This window comes from Schistocerca piceifrons, chromosome 4 (assembly GCF_021461385.2).
Source record: "Schistocerca piceifrons isolate TAMUIC-IGC-003096 chromosome 4, iqSchPice1.1, whole genome shotgun sequence".
NCBI classification, from domain to species: domain Eukaryota; kingdom Metazoa; phylum Arthropoda; class Insecta; order Orthoptera; family Acrididae; genus Schistocerca; species Schistocerca piceifrons.
In genome coordinates, this window is record NC_060141.1 from 41,912,136 (window position 1) to 41,926,294 (window position 14,159).

At 46.4% G+C, this 14,159-nt stretch overlaps 2 protein-coding genes across 2 annotated transcripts in view; one reads left to right on the forward strand and one right to left on the reverse strand.

Moving 5' to 3' along the window:
* LOC124795581 overlaps positions 1-14,159 on the forward strand; it is a 479,635-nt gene that overhangs the window by 84,226 nt on the left and 381,250 nt on the right. The window lies entirely within an intron of this gene.
* Positions 1-14,159, reverse strand: part of LOC124795580 (skin secretory protein xP2-like) — a 62,791-nt gene that overhangs the window by 835 nt on the left and 47,797 nt on the right. The gene's annotated exons all lie outside the window — the stretch shown is intronic.

Consider the following 14,159-nt stretch of genomic DNA (forward strand, 5'->3'; position numbering starts at 1 on the left):
TCGAATCCCTCCTCGGGCATAGATGTGTGTGATGTCCTTAGGTTATTTAGGTTTAAGTAGTTCTAAGTTCCAGGGGACTGATGACCTCAGAAGTTAAGTCCCATAGTGCTCAGAGCCATTTGAACCATTTTGAACCTCAGATGTTAAGTCCCATAGTGCTTAGAGCCATTTGAACCATTTTGAAGAGTTAATGTCTCATGTCGGACGCTTGGTGCTAAAATGATTGCCCCCTATCTCATCAGCTGTAACATAAACGGCAGGACATATGTCAACTTTCTCAGACGAATTGTTAGTCGTCTTCTCGACGTGTGTGTGTGTGTGTGTGTGTGTGTGTGTCTGGAGCTTAGGGGCGTTCAGTTGCGAGGGTATCAGTGCCCTTCGTCTTCTGGATGAAGTACCGCTAAGAAGTTAAATGCTTACGTAGTACAAACACGACGGATGTCCAGCACATAATGCCTTGCATGCACGCTGTGTTCAGAACCGAAGGTATCCTACCAGATGGATTCGTCGTGGACGCAACAGTGAAGTGACCTGCCCGGTCTTCTGACTCAGTTCCTCTGGACTATTTTGTTTGGAGGTGCATAAGGGACTAAGACTTCTTAGTAATGCTCTATGTTAGCAGAATATTTTCACTGGGGTCACATTTATGTTCATAGCCTTCCCTTAAATGTATTCACAACAACCTGCCAGTGCCCATTTACGATATGAAAATAGTGTAAAAATCCGTATTTTCTAACGTTGAAATACGAGACTAATGTTGAATTTAGTACATAGGGTATGTTAAGTACGTATTTTTTTTTTCAATTCTGCTGTTTATACGAGACAGTGGAGGTGAAACTACGCTGGACAGACAGTCTTTTAGCGCATGACCCGTCTTTCGCTGCTGGAAGATTCTCTGCAAATAGGAACATACATTAAATCAGTTTATTCCTCCTTTCAACAGCTCTCGAGCACCGAATGAGGGTACGTACATTGATCCAACTTTAAAAATCGTAGTTCTGTAAACATCTCTGAAGACAAGCTAAAAAATGTTAAAGAGTGTGTCCATATAGCAAAACACTGACCATTTCGCTTATTAACTCTTGCCGATTAACTTGTTTCGCAATCGTCAGCCATCTATGAAATGGCAGATGCGTCGACTTTTCGTAGAAAATCCATTCTACCGTACCCATTGCTTTTCTCGTACATAAAACATTGGCCAGACAAGTGCAAAATTAATAGTGCTATATTTTCCCCTCCCATTTAGGAGTAGGAAGTTGCGCACGAACAAAACGCAAAGAAAAAATCACATTCTATCCATAGAATTTTTTTTTCAAATATTTAAAAGAACTATCCATATTAATTATGGATGCACTCCGTGACTGTGGGTTAAATCACACGAAGAAATACACGATCAGCCACTTTTTTGTATAGTTTTATCTTACACAATGTAAAAAACAAAAATCAAGACTATAACTTTGGGAACAGTCAAGACTTTTGATTATCCTCCCTTGCGCTCAGCTGTGCAGACAATTCTTGGAAATGAATAAAACAAAAACAGAAAAGTAATAAACAGCGTAAAAATTGACGGTAAAGATATGGACTTTTTGTGCTTAAACACTAAACGACTGAAAGGTCGCCAGCCACGAGCGTTGGCTTTATGCCGTTCGTTCACCGCTGACGCCTCGTCCTGAATGATGACGCAACGATGAATGGGGCGGGGAGGGGAGGAAGGGGGGGGGGGACTAGTTTCCAAGGAGAACACCCTCCCACGCAGCGGCTGACAGGGGAGGCCTTTTAAGAGCCAGTGGAGGCGACCCGCCACCTTCCCACTCCGAGTCACTTTACAGTAGACTGTAAATTTGTTTTGTCCACCTGTCTGCTACCAGCCAGGCAGCATTTCATACTACGGGAACGAGAAGGGGAAAGACGGAAAGAAGCTAGTATACGCAGTGTTTCGCAGTTCCTATTACAGGCTTCTAGGGAATGCAGAGGAGACTTAGTACGTAAAGTACTGATAAGGAACCCATGCCATGAAATGCAACGTTTGGATATAAAGCAAGTTTGAAGATATAGAATCACTTTCGAATCTCTCACTTCACGGTACGCGCACACCCGGACACAATGATCTCTCTGGCCTGTATGGTCTACAGGAGCCCACGGCATGGACAGTGTTGGCTGTTCTCGTCGTCGGGTTCACTTTTCTACGCGACTTCAAAGTCGAAAGTGAGGCGCGTTCGTGGAGCACAGCAGGAAGCCCTCCTTACTGCGAACCTACCATTGTCTCGCAGCCGTTGTTGTAGTCGGACGAAAATGGTGTGTGACGTCATAAGGACAACAGGGACTGACGACGGTATCCTCTTCTCACATTGTGTGCGTAGCGTGAGGCGGGATATATGCAAGTGATCCGCCTTCAAACTTCCTTTTCATCCAAACAGTACATTTCCGAACATGGGTACCTTACTAAAACTTTATCTCATAAGTCCCCTCTACAACCGCTAGAAGTTGTAATAGGAACTTTAAAACATCTTGTATAAACAGTTTACGCGCCACGATGTGTACAACATGTTGTTGTTGATGTCTTCAGTCCTGAGACTGGTTTGATGCAGCTCTCAGTAAAGCTGCATGCCCTCGGGAAAAATTACGGCCGTAGTTTCCCCTTGCTTCCAGCCGTTCGCAGTACCAGCACAGCAAAGGCTGCTTTAGTTAGTGTTACAAGGCCAGATCAATCATCCAGACTGCAACTACTGAAAAGGCTGCTGCCCCTCTTGAGGAACCACACGTTTCCCTGGCCTCTCAACATATACCCCTCCGTTGTGGTTGCACCCACGGTCCGGCTATCTGTATTGCTGAGGCACGCAAGGCTCCCCACCAACGGCAAGGTCCATGGTTCATGGAGCGGGAGGGGGGGGGGGGGGGCGTCTACAACATAAACCAAACAAAGTATCCAATCGTTGCTCGGAAGGAATGCTTTTCGTCTGGGAGCGGACTGCTAAGTCGTACTCAAAATAAATAAAATAAAATTTTGAGTAAAATACTCTTTCTCGTTAAAAAGTACGCTATGTAATCACATCAGACTGGGCCATTGCTTTATCGTCCTTATCTACAAGAAAAAAGGATGATTAGGTTTTTCGAAGTCCTGTCGACCGTGAAGTCATTAGAGACTGAACATAAACTCGAGTTGAGGGAAGAATATAGGCCGTGCCCTTTCGAAGAAAACATCCCGACACTCACCTTAAGCGAATTAGGGAAAGCGTGGAAAACTTATATCTAGATGCTCTGAAGTGAATCTGAACCGACATCGTCCCTAAGTCCAGTTCCTTACATGTTTCTCTTTCTGTTCTTTCTAATTTTTCTTCGATCAGGGAGTTCTTAAACTGACAGCGGCACTTCAATGTAACGGCGCGCTGAGGGCTTCCTAACCGCTCGTGGTGACGCACTGCCGCGTAGCCCTGCATTAAGTTGTTGCCCCACTAAATTCACCTATGAGAAGCTCATCGCGTAATTCCCGACAACGTCACGAAACACGGTTTATTTTGCTATTTTACACCAACTAACAGTCTGAGGTGCGGTCGCTCCACATCTCCATTGACAGGCAGACTGCTTGCAAATCACATTTCCTGGATGCGGTAAAAAGTCACTCATTCTTATCAATATTCCCTACATATGTTCACACGGGGGAAAAATAAAGGATCGGCAACTTTTTAATAGACCTCATATATTTAGGTTAAGCAATTACTCAGACTAGACATGACAGGGAAGCTCTCCTGCGAAGCTTGCTAAAAATAGCATGGTTCCGCTGCCCCCAAACACCTTGCAATTCTGCAAGGTTCGCAGGAGAGCTTCTGTAAAGTTTGGAAGGTAGGAGACGAGGTTCTGGTAGAAGTAAAGCTGTGAGGACGGGGCGTGAGTCGTGCTTGGGTAGCTCAGATGGTAGAGCAGCACTTGCCCGCGAAAGGCAAACGTCCCGAGTTCGAGTATCGGTCCGGCACACAGTTTTAATCTGCCAGAAAGTTTCAATTGATCAACTGTCAGAGATTAGTGGCTTATCTTGGAGCTCGGTTAAGGAAACTTTAATGGAAGATTTGGGAATGAAAAGGGTTGCTGCCAAGTTTGTTCCTCGCACCTGTACACACAGCCATCGCTGTGAGACAGTTTTTGGTTAAAAAGAGTATTGTTCCGCTGCCCCACACACCTTACTCGCGTGACCTGGCTCCGTGCGACTTCTTCTTATTATCACGCATGAAAAGGGGAACATCGAAGTAGTCAAGAAAAAAAACGAGGGAAGAGCTGTCACCATTTCTAAAGGTGACTACAAAAAATGTTTCGAACAGTGGAACTACCGGTGGGACAAATGTACCAGCCGTAACGGAGAGTATTTTGAAGAGGATAAGGTTGTTTTGTAAACAAATTGAAAATATATAGCTTTTAAAAAATAATTCCGGTTTTTGTGGGTAGCTCGTCGTATATTTCTTACTTGACTAGCAGCCTTTGCGGTCCAGGTGTTCCAATAACGAAAGCTATAACAGTGTTTTTTATGGTAAACTCCGCAGTACCCTTTTTAAGTACCCTCTTTATATTGACTTTTGGTTCTAAATGTACGTTAAAGATAAACAGATATAGTGCTCTGTGTTGTCACTTCTCACCGAAGGAATTTGCAACATTGCTATCTCACTGATTCATGCCCTCTTAACAACTGTCCTGGTAACATAATATGTGCGACATAGCAAATACTTAAAAGTTGCAAAACTTTCGGCCTGCTTATTCACTAGGCAAGCTATGGACAAGCGCAGCAGATGCACGGAATGCAGAGAGTAGTGCTTATCTGCTCGCCTTCACCTTTGCATCCGTGCCAACATTAGCTGTGCAGTGGGTCAAGTAACGGCAGAGCACGCTTGTTTGCACGCGGCACCAATCGCTGATATTTCACGGTCCCGTTTCGTTTATTTGAGGGTCAGTGTGGTTCTTTTTAGTAGTCAGTCTAACAGAATAAAGCCATTGAAATGGCTTTTCCTTCTGACGACGATGATGGTCCGCAGGATTATTGGCAATACATCAAACAATAATTTAGAATTTCCTTTCAGTTGCACGAGACGCAAAACTAAGGGAAAAACTGTTTTTGGTAATTATATCATAATTACGTGCGTCTCAATGTCCTGGTGTAAGTCTTTCAATTGGATGCCACTTCGGTAACTTAAGTGTTCCTAAGCTGCCCCAATTATCCAGCCGAGTAAACTGGATCCACAGATTACCGTAAACTTGAACAACTTGTCGTTCTTAGTGACTCCTCACATCGATGAAAGAGGAAGGATAAATTAAAGGCAGACAGAAAATTTCCGTGGTCCGACCGGGATTTGATACCGCGACCACTCACTTTACAGGCATGGCCTTTACCGCTCCTTTTTTATAAGAAAAAAAAAAAAAACACTAGACCACCGGTTCCGAACTTTCCTAATTGATCCACAATGATCACACACGGTCCAAGTGTGACGCAGGAAAGGTTAATAAGAACGTTCGGAGCGTAAAAGAAAGGACGGAAGACGAGGATTTAACGTTCCGTCGACCACGAGGCCATTAGAAACGGAGCAAGACCACGGACTAGAAAATATTTTAGCCGCGTACCATTCAAAGGAACCATTCTGTAATTCTCATTAAATGACGGAGAAAACAACGGAAAACCTAAATCTGGAGATACGACACCAGCATGTGGTGTTCTGTGGAGTTCAGACTTTCAGTAAAGTCAAACACTAATTTTTAACCATTGTAACTAAGCGATTCGCCGTACTATTTCCGATTACAAAGTGGAGCGGAGTGAAATGTGAATAGCCACCGATCAAAACTAAAACAACCAAACATTTTAACCTTGAAGTGTTCACTGAGTAGTGTGGAAAGCTTTTACAGAAGTCGGTTATCTTTTTCACTAAAGAATATCTCTCCGTGTCATTTGTATCCCGGCTGTATCACACGGTGGGCGTGAACTTTAGAAGTCCATTTCTCCACAACGAGTGAAACTAGAGAAGGAAGTGTTGTTCGATGCTGGGTCTGGAGCAAAGCAAATTCATACCAAAAGTGTTCTGTTGTGTTCAGGTCTGGACTCTCGGCAGGCCAGTCCATTTCAGGAATGTTGTTGTCCACAAACCATTGACCCACAGATGCACTGCCCTGATGATACAGTCACCGTCTTGAAACGTAACAGGTAGGAGCTTTTCCGCTTCTTTAAAGTTTATTACCAGCAGATTCTCGCTCACATTTCATTAATTGAAGAGCTGATAACACGTCGACAGTAGTCCTGAGAATAGCTAAATATGGGCAATGTAGGTAATATACACTTTGGGAACCGTTAATCATGAAATAAACCTGTACAAGGTATTCCTTATGCCTCAAATAGACACTGTGATAGGAATGTTTGAAACCATGTTGTTTACTTAAAGCCACTACAACACAGTTACGATCATTGTCTGTGACACATACTTTAAAACCGATATTATTTGTAACTAAAAAACTTAATTTAAAACACACTACTGGCCATTAAAATTGCTACACCAAGAAGAAATGCAGATGATAAACGGGTATTCATTGGACAAATATATTATACTAGAACTCACATGTGATTACATTATCATGCAATTTGGGTGCATAGACCCTGAGAAATCACTACCCAGAACAACCACCTCTGGCCGTAATAACGGCCTTGATACGCCTGGGCATTGAGTCAAACAGAGCTTGGATAGGGTGTACAGGTACAGCTGCCCATGCAGCTTCAACACGATGCCACGTTTGATCAAGAGTACTGACCGGCGTAGCGTGACGAGCCAGTTGCTCGGCCACCATTGAGCAGACGTTTTCAATTGGTGAGAGGTCTGGAGAATGTGCTGGCCAGGGCAGCAGTCGAACATTTTGTGTATCCAGAAAGGCCCGTACAGGAGCTGCAACATGCGGACGTGCATTATCCTGCTGAAATGTACGGTTTCGCAGGGATCGAATGAAGGGTAGAGCCACGGGTCGTAACACATCTGAAATGTAACGTCCACTGTTCAAAGTGCCGTCAATGCGACCAAGAGGTGAGCGAGACGCGCAATCAATGGCACCCCATACCATCACGCCGGGTGATACGAAAGTATGGCGATGACGAATACACGCTTCCAATGTGCGTTCACCGCGATGACGCCTAACACGGATGCGACCATCATGATGCTGTAAACAGAACCTGGATTCATCCGAAAAAATGACGTTTTGCCATTCGTGCACCTAGGTTCGTCGTTGAGTACACCATCGCAGGCGCTCCTGTCTGTGATACAGCGTCAAGGGTAACCGCAGCTATGGTCTCCGAGCTGATAGTCCGTGCTACTGCAAACCTCGTCGAAATGTACGTGCAGATGGTTGTTGTCTTGTAAACGTCCCCATCTGTTGACTCAGGGATCGAGACGTGGCTGCACGATACGTTACAGCCATGCGGATAAGATGCCTGTCATCTCGACTGCTAGTGATACGAGGCCGTTGGGATACAGCACGGCGTTCCGTATTACCCTTCTGAACCCACCGATTCCATATTCTACTAACAGTCATTGGATCTCGACCAACGCGAGCAGCAATGTGGCGATACGATAAACCGCAATCGCGATAGGCTACAATCCGACCGCTATCAAAGTCGGAAACGTGATGGTACGCATTTCTCCTCCTTACACGAGGCATCACAACAACGTTTCACCAGGCAACGTCGGTCAACTGCTGTTTGTGTATAAGAAATCGATTGGAAACTTTCCTCATGTCAGCACGTTGTAGGTGTCGCCGCCGGCACCAACCTTGTGTGAATGCTCTGAAAAGCTAATCATTGGATATCACAGCATCTTCTTCCTGTCGGTAACATTTCCCGTCTGTAGCACGTCATCTTCGTGATGTAGCAATTTTAATGGCCAGTAGTGTATGTTTTGTGTCGTTGTTGACACTGGAGGGTCTTGTGCAATGGGAAGCAAGGAGAGGATGTTGTTTGGTAGCCGGTATCTGTTGTTCGGTAGCCGGTATCTTCCTTCTACAACATAAAACATGGTTCAAATGGCTCTGAGCACTATGGGACTTAACATCTATGGTCATCAGTCCCCTAGAACTTAGAACTACTTAAACCTAACTAACCTAAGGACATCTCACATCACCCAGTCATCACGAGGCAGAGAAAATCCCTGACCCCGCCGGGAATCGAACCTGGGCGCGGGAAGCGAGAACGCTACCGCACGACCACGAGCTGTGGACTCTACAACATCACTGCACACATGCATTAACGGGGTTCATTATTCATAACAACAACAAGATACTTTTCCCTAAGCAAGTTGTTGTGGTACAAGCTCTTCTGTAATAGTCAACGTTAGCCTCACTGCCGGTGAAGTACAAGTCCCCACTATAAACACTACACTCTCGTAGCCGGTGACGTGAACTGACATGACAACTAGAATAGTGACTGGGCCAGTACCTGAGTCGACTGCGACTGACTGTCTGCAGCTGGGCTCACTGTCTGTGACTGAGCGGACCCTCCGGTGCGCGGCGGCGATCTAAATACTGGCGGGGCGGTCGAGGCCATTGGCGACGCGTTGCCTGCGGTTCTGTCTCTCGCCTCTTTCCTCGTAGGCGCGCTTGAATTAGCGTCTATGAGAAAAGAACGCAGTCATACTGTTACAGTGGGTCAGCGGACCATTTGTTATGTAGAAAATTTAGGGTTTTATAAAGCAAGTTCGTACTGTCTGGTTGATTGGCAGTCCCGTAAGGAGCAGCCTACAGACTGGTATGTCCGCCGTGGCGCGTACGAAACGAGCTCGGATAAATGCGCGTAAGAGGTGGATACGAAAAAAAGTGTGTCTTGCGCAGTCTTGCGGAACAGTCTCGCATGTAGTCATTGAAGATCCCCAGGAGTAATAGACGAAGCAATGACGTGACGGACTGAACAGCGAGCGACGCCTACAAAGTACCTACTGTAGGATAGTGTCAACTGGCTCGACATACAGGGTGATTCAAAAAGAATACCACAACTTTAAAAATGTGTATTTAATGAAAGAAACATAATATGACCTTCTGTTATACATCATTACAAAGAGTATTTAAAAAGGTTTTTTTTTCACTCAAAAACAAGTTCAGAGATGTTCAATATGGCCCCCTCCAGACACACGAGCAATATCAACCCGATACTCCAACTCGTTCCACACTCTCTGTAGCATATCAGGCGTAACAGTTTGGATAGCTGCTGTTATTTCTCGTTTCAAATCATCAATGGTGGCTGGGGGAGGTGGCCGAAACACCATATCCTTAACATACCCCCATAAGAAAAAATCGCAGGGGGTAAGATCAGGGCTTCTTGGAGGCCAGTGATGAAGTGCTCTGTCACGGGCTGCCTGGCGGCCGATCCATCGCCTCGGGTAGTTGACGTTCAGGTAGTTACGGACAGATAAGTGCCAATGTGGTGGCGCTCCATCCTGCTGAAATATGAATTGTAATTGAATAGCTCTGCGAGTCGATTTTCCTGGGCTGCGAACAAATGCTTGCTGGATGCGTGCTACATTTTCATCACTCGTTCTCGTCCGTCCCTTTGCACAAACACCCATTCTCTGTAAACTGTTTATACCAACGTTTAATACACCACCTATCAGGAGGTTTAACACCATACTTCGTTCGAAATGCACGCTGAACAACTGTCGTCGATTCACTTCTGCCGTACTCAATAACACAAAAAGCTTTCTGTTGAGCGGTCGCCATCTTAGCATCAACTGACGCTGACGCCTAGTCAACAGCGCCTCAAGCGAACAAATGTACAACTAAATGAAACTTTATAGCTCCCTTAAAAAAATGGTTCAAATGGCTCTGAGCATTATGGGACTCAACTGCTGTGGTCATAAGTCCCCTAGAACTTAGAACTACTTAAACCTAACTAACCTAAGGACATCACACACATCCATGCCCGAGGCAGGATTCGAACCTGCGACCGTAGCGGTCGTGCGGTTCCAGACTGTAGCGCCTTTAACCGCTCGGCCACTCCGGCCGGCCTATAGCTCCCTTAATTCGCCGACAGAAAGTGCTTAGCTCTGCCTTTTGTCGTTGCAGAGTTTTAAATTCCTAAAGTTGTGGTATTCTTTCTGAATCACCCTGTACTGTGAAGTCGCATTTGAAGCACAGGATCAGTTCTCTAGGGAGACAGAGTGGTTAGAAGTGGACCCTTCTACCATAATAATTATTTTTATTGTTTACCGGCCATCTAAAAAGCTATTCCCAGCCACTGACACGGAAAAAAGTTCTTTTAAAGACTACCAATTGCACACCGCTTTCGTCCTGCATATTTCACTAAGCTATATTTTATTCTACTATATTATACGAAATCTACACTGGTATCCAGAATTCTAGCAACAAACAACTATTTCCCTGTCCAGTGACTAATTCACTATATAATCGAACAAACTGTCAACAGATGTCCGTACGATCGTGTTCTGCACGGAAGATAACATTCCGGACAACAAAGAACCACGCCAACGATGACGACAGGGCACCTATCAAACCGGGTAGTCCCAGAATGAGATTTTCACTCTGCAGCGGAGTGTGCGCTGATATGAAACTTCCTGGCAGATTAAAACTGTGTGCCCGACCGAGACTCGAACTCGGGACCTTTGCCTTTCGCGGGCAAGTGCTCTACCAACTGAGCTACCGAAGGACGACTCACGCCCGGTACTCACAGCTTTACTTCTGCCAGTACCTCGTCTCCTACCTTCCAAACTTTACAGGAGCTCTCCTGCGAACCTTGCAGAACTAGCACTCCTGAAAGAAAGGATAAGGTCCCGAGTTCGAGTCTCGGTCGGGCACACAGTTTTAATCTGCCAGGAAGTTTCAAACCGGGTAGTGTTTGGCGAATAGTCCAAATGACTGCGCACAGTCGTAGTCGGTGCTGTATGGCGCTGCGAAAACCCCTACCAGACTCACTGCGGTGGAATGGGAGCAGGACAGTCGGGAACTGATGTTCCACCATGACTTAACGTGAACCGTTCTGTTGTTTTTCGGATGTGACGACAGTTCAGAGACCGGAACTGTATCCAGAAGACCAGAGCAGAGCCGACCACGAGTGACTTCAGAAAGAGAGGACCGTTACTTGGCTGTAAAGGGATGCCTTCACAGCCTTCGTACTGCATGGCAATTGGCATCTGACCTCGCAGCACCCACTGGACGGGTTGTATCGAGGCAGACAGGGTACAGAAGGGTTCCTCAGAGTGGCCTTTATCGCCGGAGACTTGATGTATGTATACCTCTGACGCATCTTCGCAGAAGAGAACGTCTAGAGTGGAGTCGTGAACATGCCTCCTGGACGTTCGAACAGAGGGCCAATGTTCTTTCCACAGACGAATCCCGATTTGGTCTGGACAGTGACTCTCAACGGATTCGCATCTGATGGGACGTGGAACACAAATGCAGGACCCAAACATTGTGAAAAAGGGACCGATATCGAGGAGCATCCATAATGGTGTGAGCAGGGATTATGTCGACCACTCGAACACCTCTTCATGAACTTTTACGGTTTAATCGGCTAGGTTTAACTGCTGTCAGGTACCGTGACGAGATCTTGGGGCCCAATGTGGAGTTGTTGCGAGGTGCTGTGGGCCCAACTTCGTACTGATGGACGACGATGCTCGACTTCATAGAGCTCGGGTGGTTGATGTTTTTCTGGAAACGGAGGAATTTGCACGCATTGCGTCGCCCTCTCGCTTTCCCGATTTGAATCGCATAGAGTAAGTCTGCGATGCACTAGGGACATGGGTTGTATCACATTAGCATCCACCAACCATTCTCCAAGACTCGAGAGCGTCTCCCGTTATGCATGTTGCAGTTGCTTACTTTCTGTATTCTTTAAATTGTTTCTACTTTACTATCACCTGTTTTTTGTTTATATAGATATGGTCTTGCGGTAGCATTCTCGCTTTCCGCGCACTGGGTCCCGGGTTCGATTCCCGGCGGGGTCAGGGATTTTATCCCTGCCTCGAGAAGACTAGGTGTTGTTCTGTTGTCTTCATCATCATCATTCATCCCCATTACGGTCGGAGGAAGGCAATGCCAAACCACCTCCTCTAGGACCTTGCCTAGTCGGCGGTGCGGGTCTCCCCCATCGTTCCCTACGCTCCTCGGAGTATGGGACTTCATCATCACCATCATCACCTGTTTATACTGTTTTGTGGCAAAAAAAACGCAAATTTGCAAAATTTGTGTTTGTTGCTTTAATTTTGGAGACCAGTGTAGCTTAACTCTCCTATATTTTAACTGAAGTGATTAATTAGAGTGACGAATGTGGTACAACTTTTCCGACCATGTGTTAGTCCAGTCTGCTTCTAAATTATTAGGGAGCAGATTTTAAAATGTGCCAGACTCATTCAGTTTTGTCACGCACTCGGACTTTCGTGAGTTAAGAGTCTAACCCTGTGTGTCTTCCAGGGCTTGTAGCGCATTTTAGATCACAGAGTGTGTCAACACCTTACAATTCTGCGTGGTAAAATATGGTCAGGCAGGTGAGCGAAAATGGGGTGAATGAGTGGAAGTTTAGCTACTCTTTTATTTTACGCAACTTTTAATTATTTTAAACATTGTAACACACCACATACTACATATAATCACTACCTCGATTTGAAATGAGCAGGTCCGATAGGTTGACATTTGTACGATACACTTGGTCATTAAATACGTCCACTTTTCACCGAGGTTCCGATGCTCCGATAGCCGGCAAGTTGTCTTCACCTCCTGAGAATGAACTACAAACGCCACCAACACTCACGAACATTTATTTCCACATCGGAGCGACTGAGGCAGTTTCACACCTCTCCCCGCTACTGGCTGCTACGTGTGATTTCCACGGCAAGGCGTCTTCCAAATCGGAACCAAAACACCTTCTCGGTACTCGCTCGTTGCCTGATATCCTTATCTTGCACTTAATTCAGCAAGTGGCATGTATAAAAGGAAGGGAGGTGATAAACACGGCTTGCCTACCGCGTAGCGGCGATGAGTCGTGGAAGCGCTCGCCGTGCTAGTTAGCTGGTGTGCGTCGTGGCAGAGAGGAACTGGCACGGCGGAGGAAAGTGCATTGTACGTCCTTGGGGAGCGGAGGCAACGGTGGCCGGGGAAGACCACGGTGACCCGCTCTCGCCTGCGCGTCTTGCAGGTTGCTTCCATCGCTTTGCGCGACAGGTCAGCTACACTGCTGGGCAACCAGTCTGCATCGCCATGAACGCCTTAGGCGACAAACGTCAAATCGGCATGCTAGGATATGACAAATGGTTACCATTTCAGCGCAGTCGCACAAAGCAGCTAGGAGTGACGCCATCTACACTCATGCTCACAAATTAAGGATAATGCTGATGCATGGTGGAACAACGCTCTGGTGGGCGGTTTGCGGGTTTAAATCACTTCGCGGTATGACCATGCGGTGCATTTGACCTGCGGACGTCGCACGGTGGCGCTGGCAGCAGTCCACGTGCGCAGAGGTGTGTTGGTGCATGTCAGAGTACGGTGCAGCGAGGAAGTGAGCAGACGTTTGCAGACGTGCTAATGGTGACTGTGTGTTGAAAATGGCTCAAAGCACGCATATTGATAACGTTATGAGGGGTAGAATACTAGGGCGAATGGAGGTTGGTCAAACACAGCAGGTCGTAGCACGTGCCCTCTTTGTGCCACAAAGTGCGATCTCATGATTATGGCAACGATTCCAGGAGACAGGAAATGTGGCTCAAAATGGCTCTGAGCACTATGGGACTTAACATCTGTGGTCATCAGTCCTCTAGAACTTAGAACTACTTAAACCTAACTAACCTAAGGACATCACACACATCCATGCCCGAGGCAGGTTCGAACCTGCGACCGTAGCGGTCCCGCGGTTCGAGACTGAAGCGCCTAGAACCGCACGGCCACACCGGCCGACCAGGAAACGTGTCCAGGCGCTACACCACGGGACGTCCACAGTGTACTACACAACAAGAAGACCGATGTCTCGCCATCAGTGCCCGCAGACGGCCACATAGTACTTCAGGTAGCCTTGCTCGGGACCTTACCGCAGCCACTGCAACAGTTGTCTCCAGACACACAGCCTACAGACGACTGAACAGACATAGTTTATTCGGCCGGAGACCTGTAAGCTGCATTCCACTCAACCCTGGTCACAGGAGAGACCGTAAAGC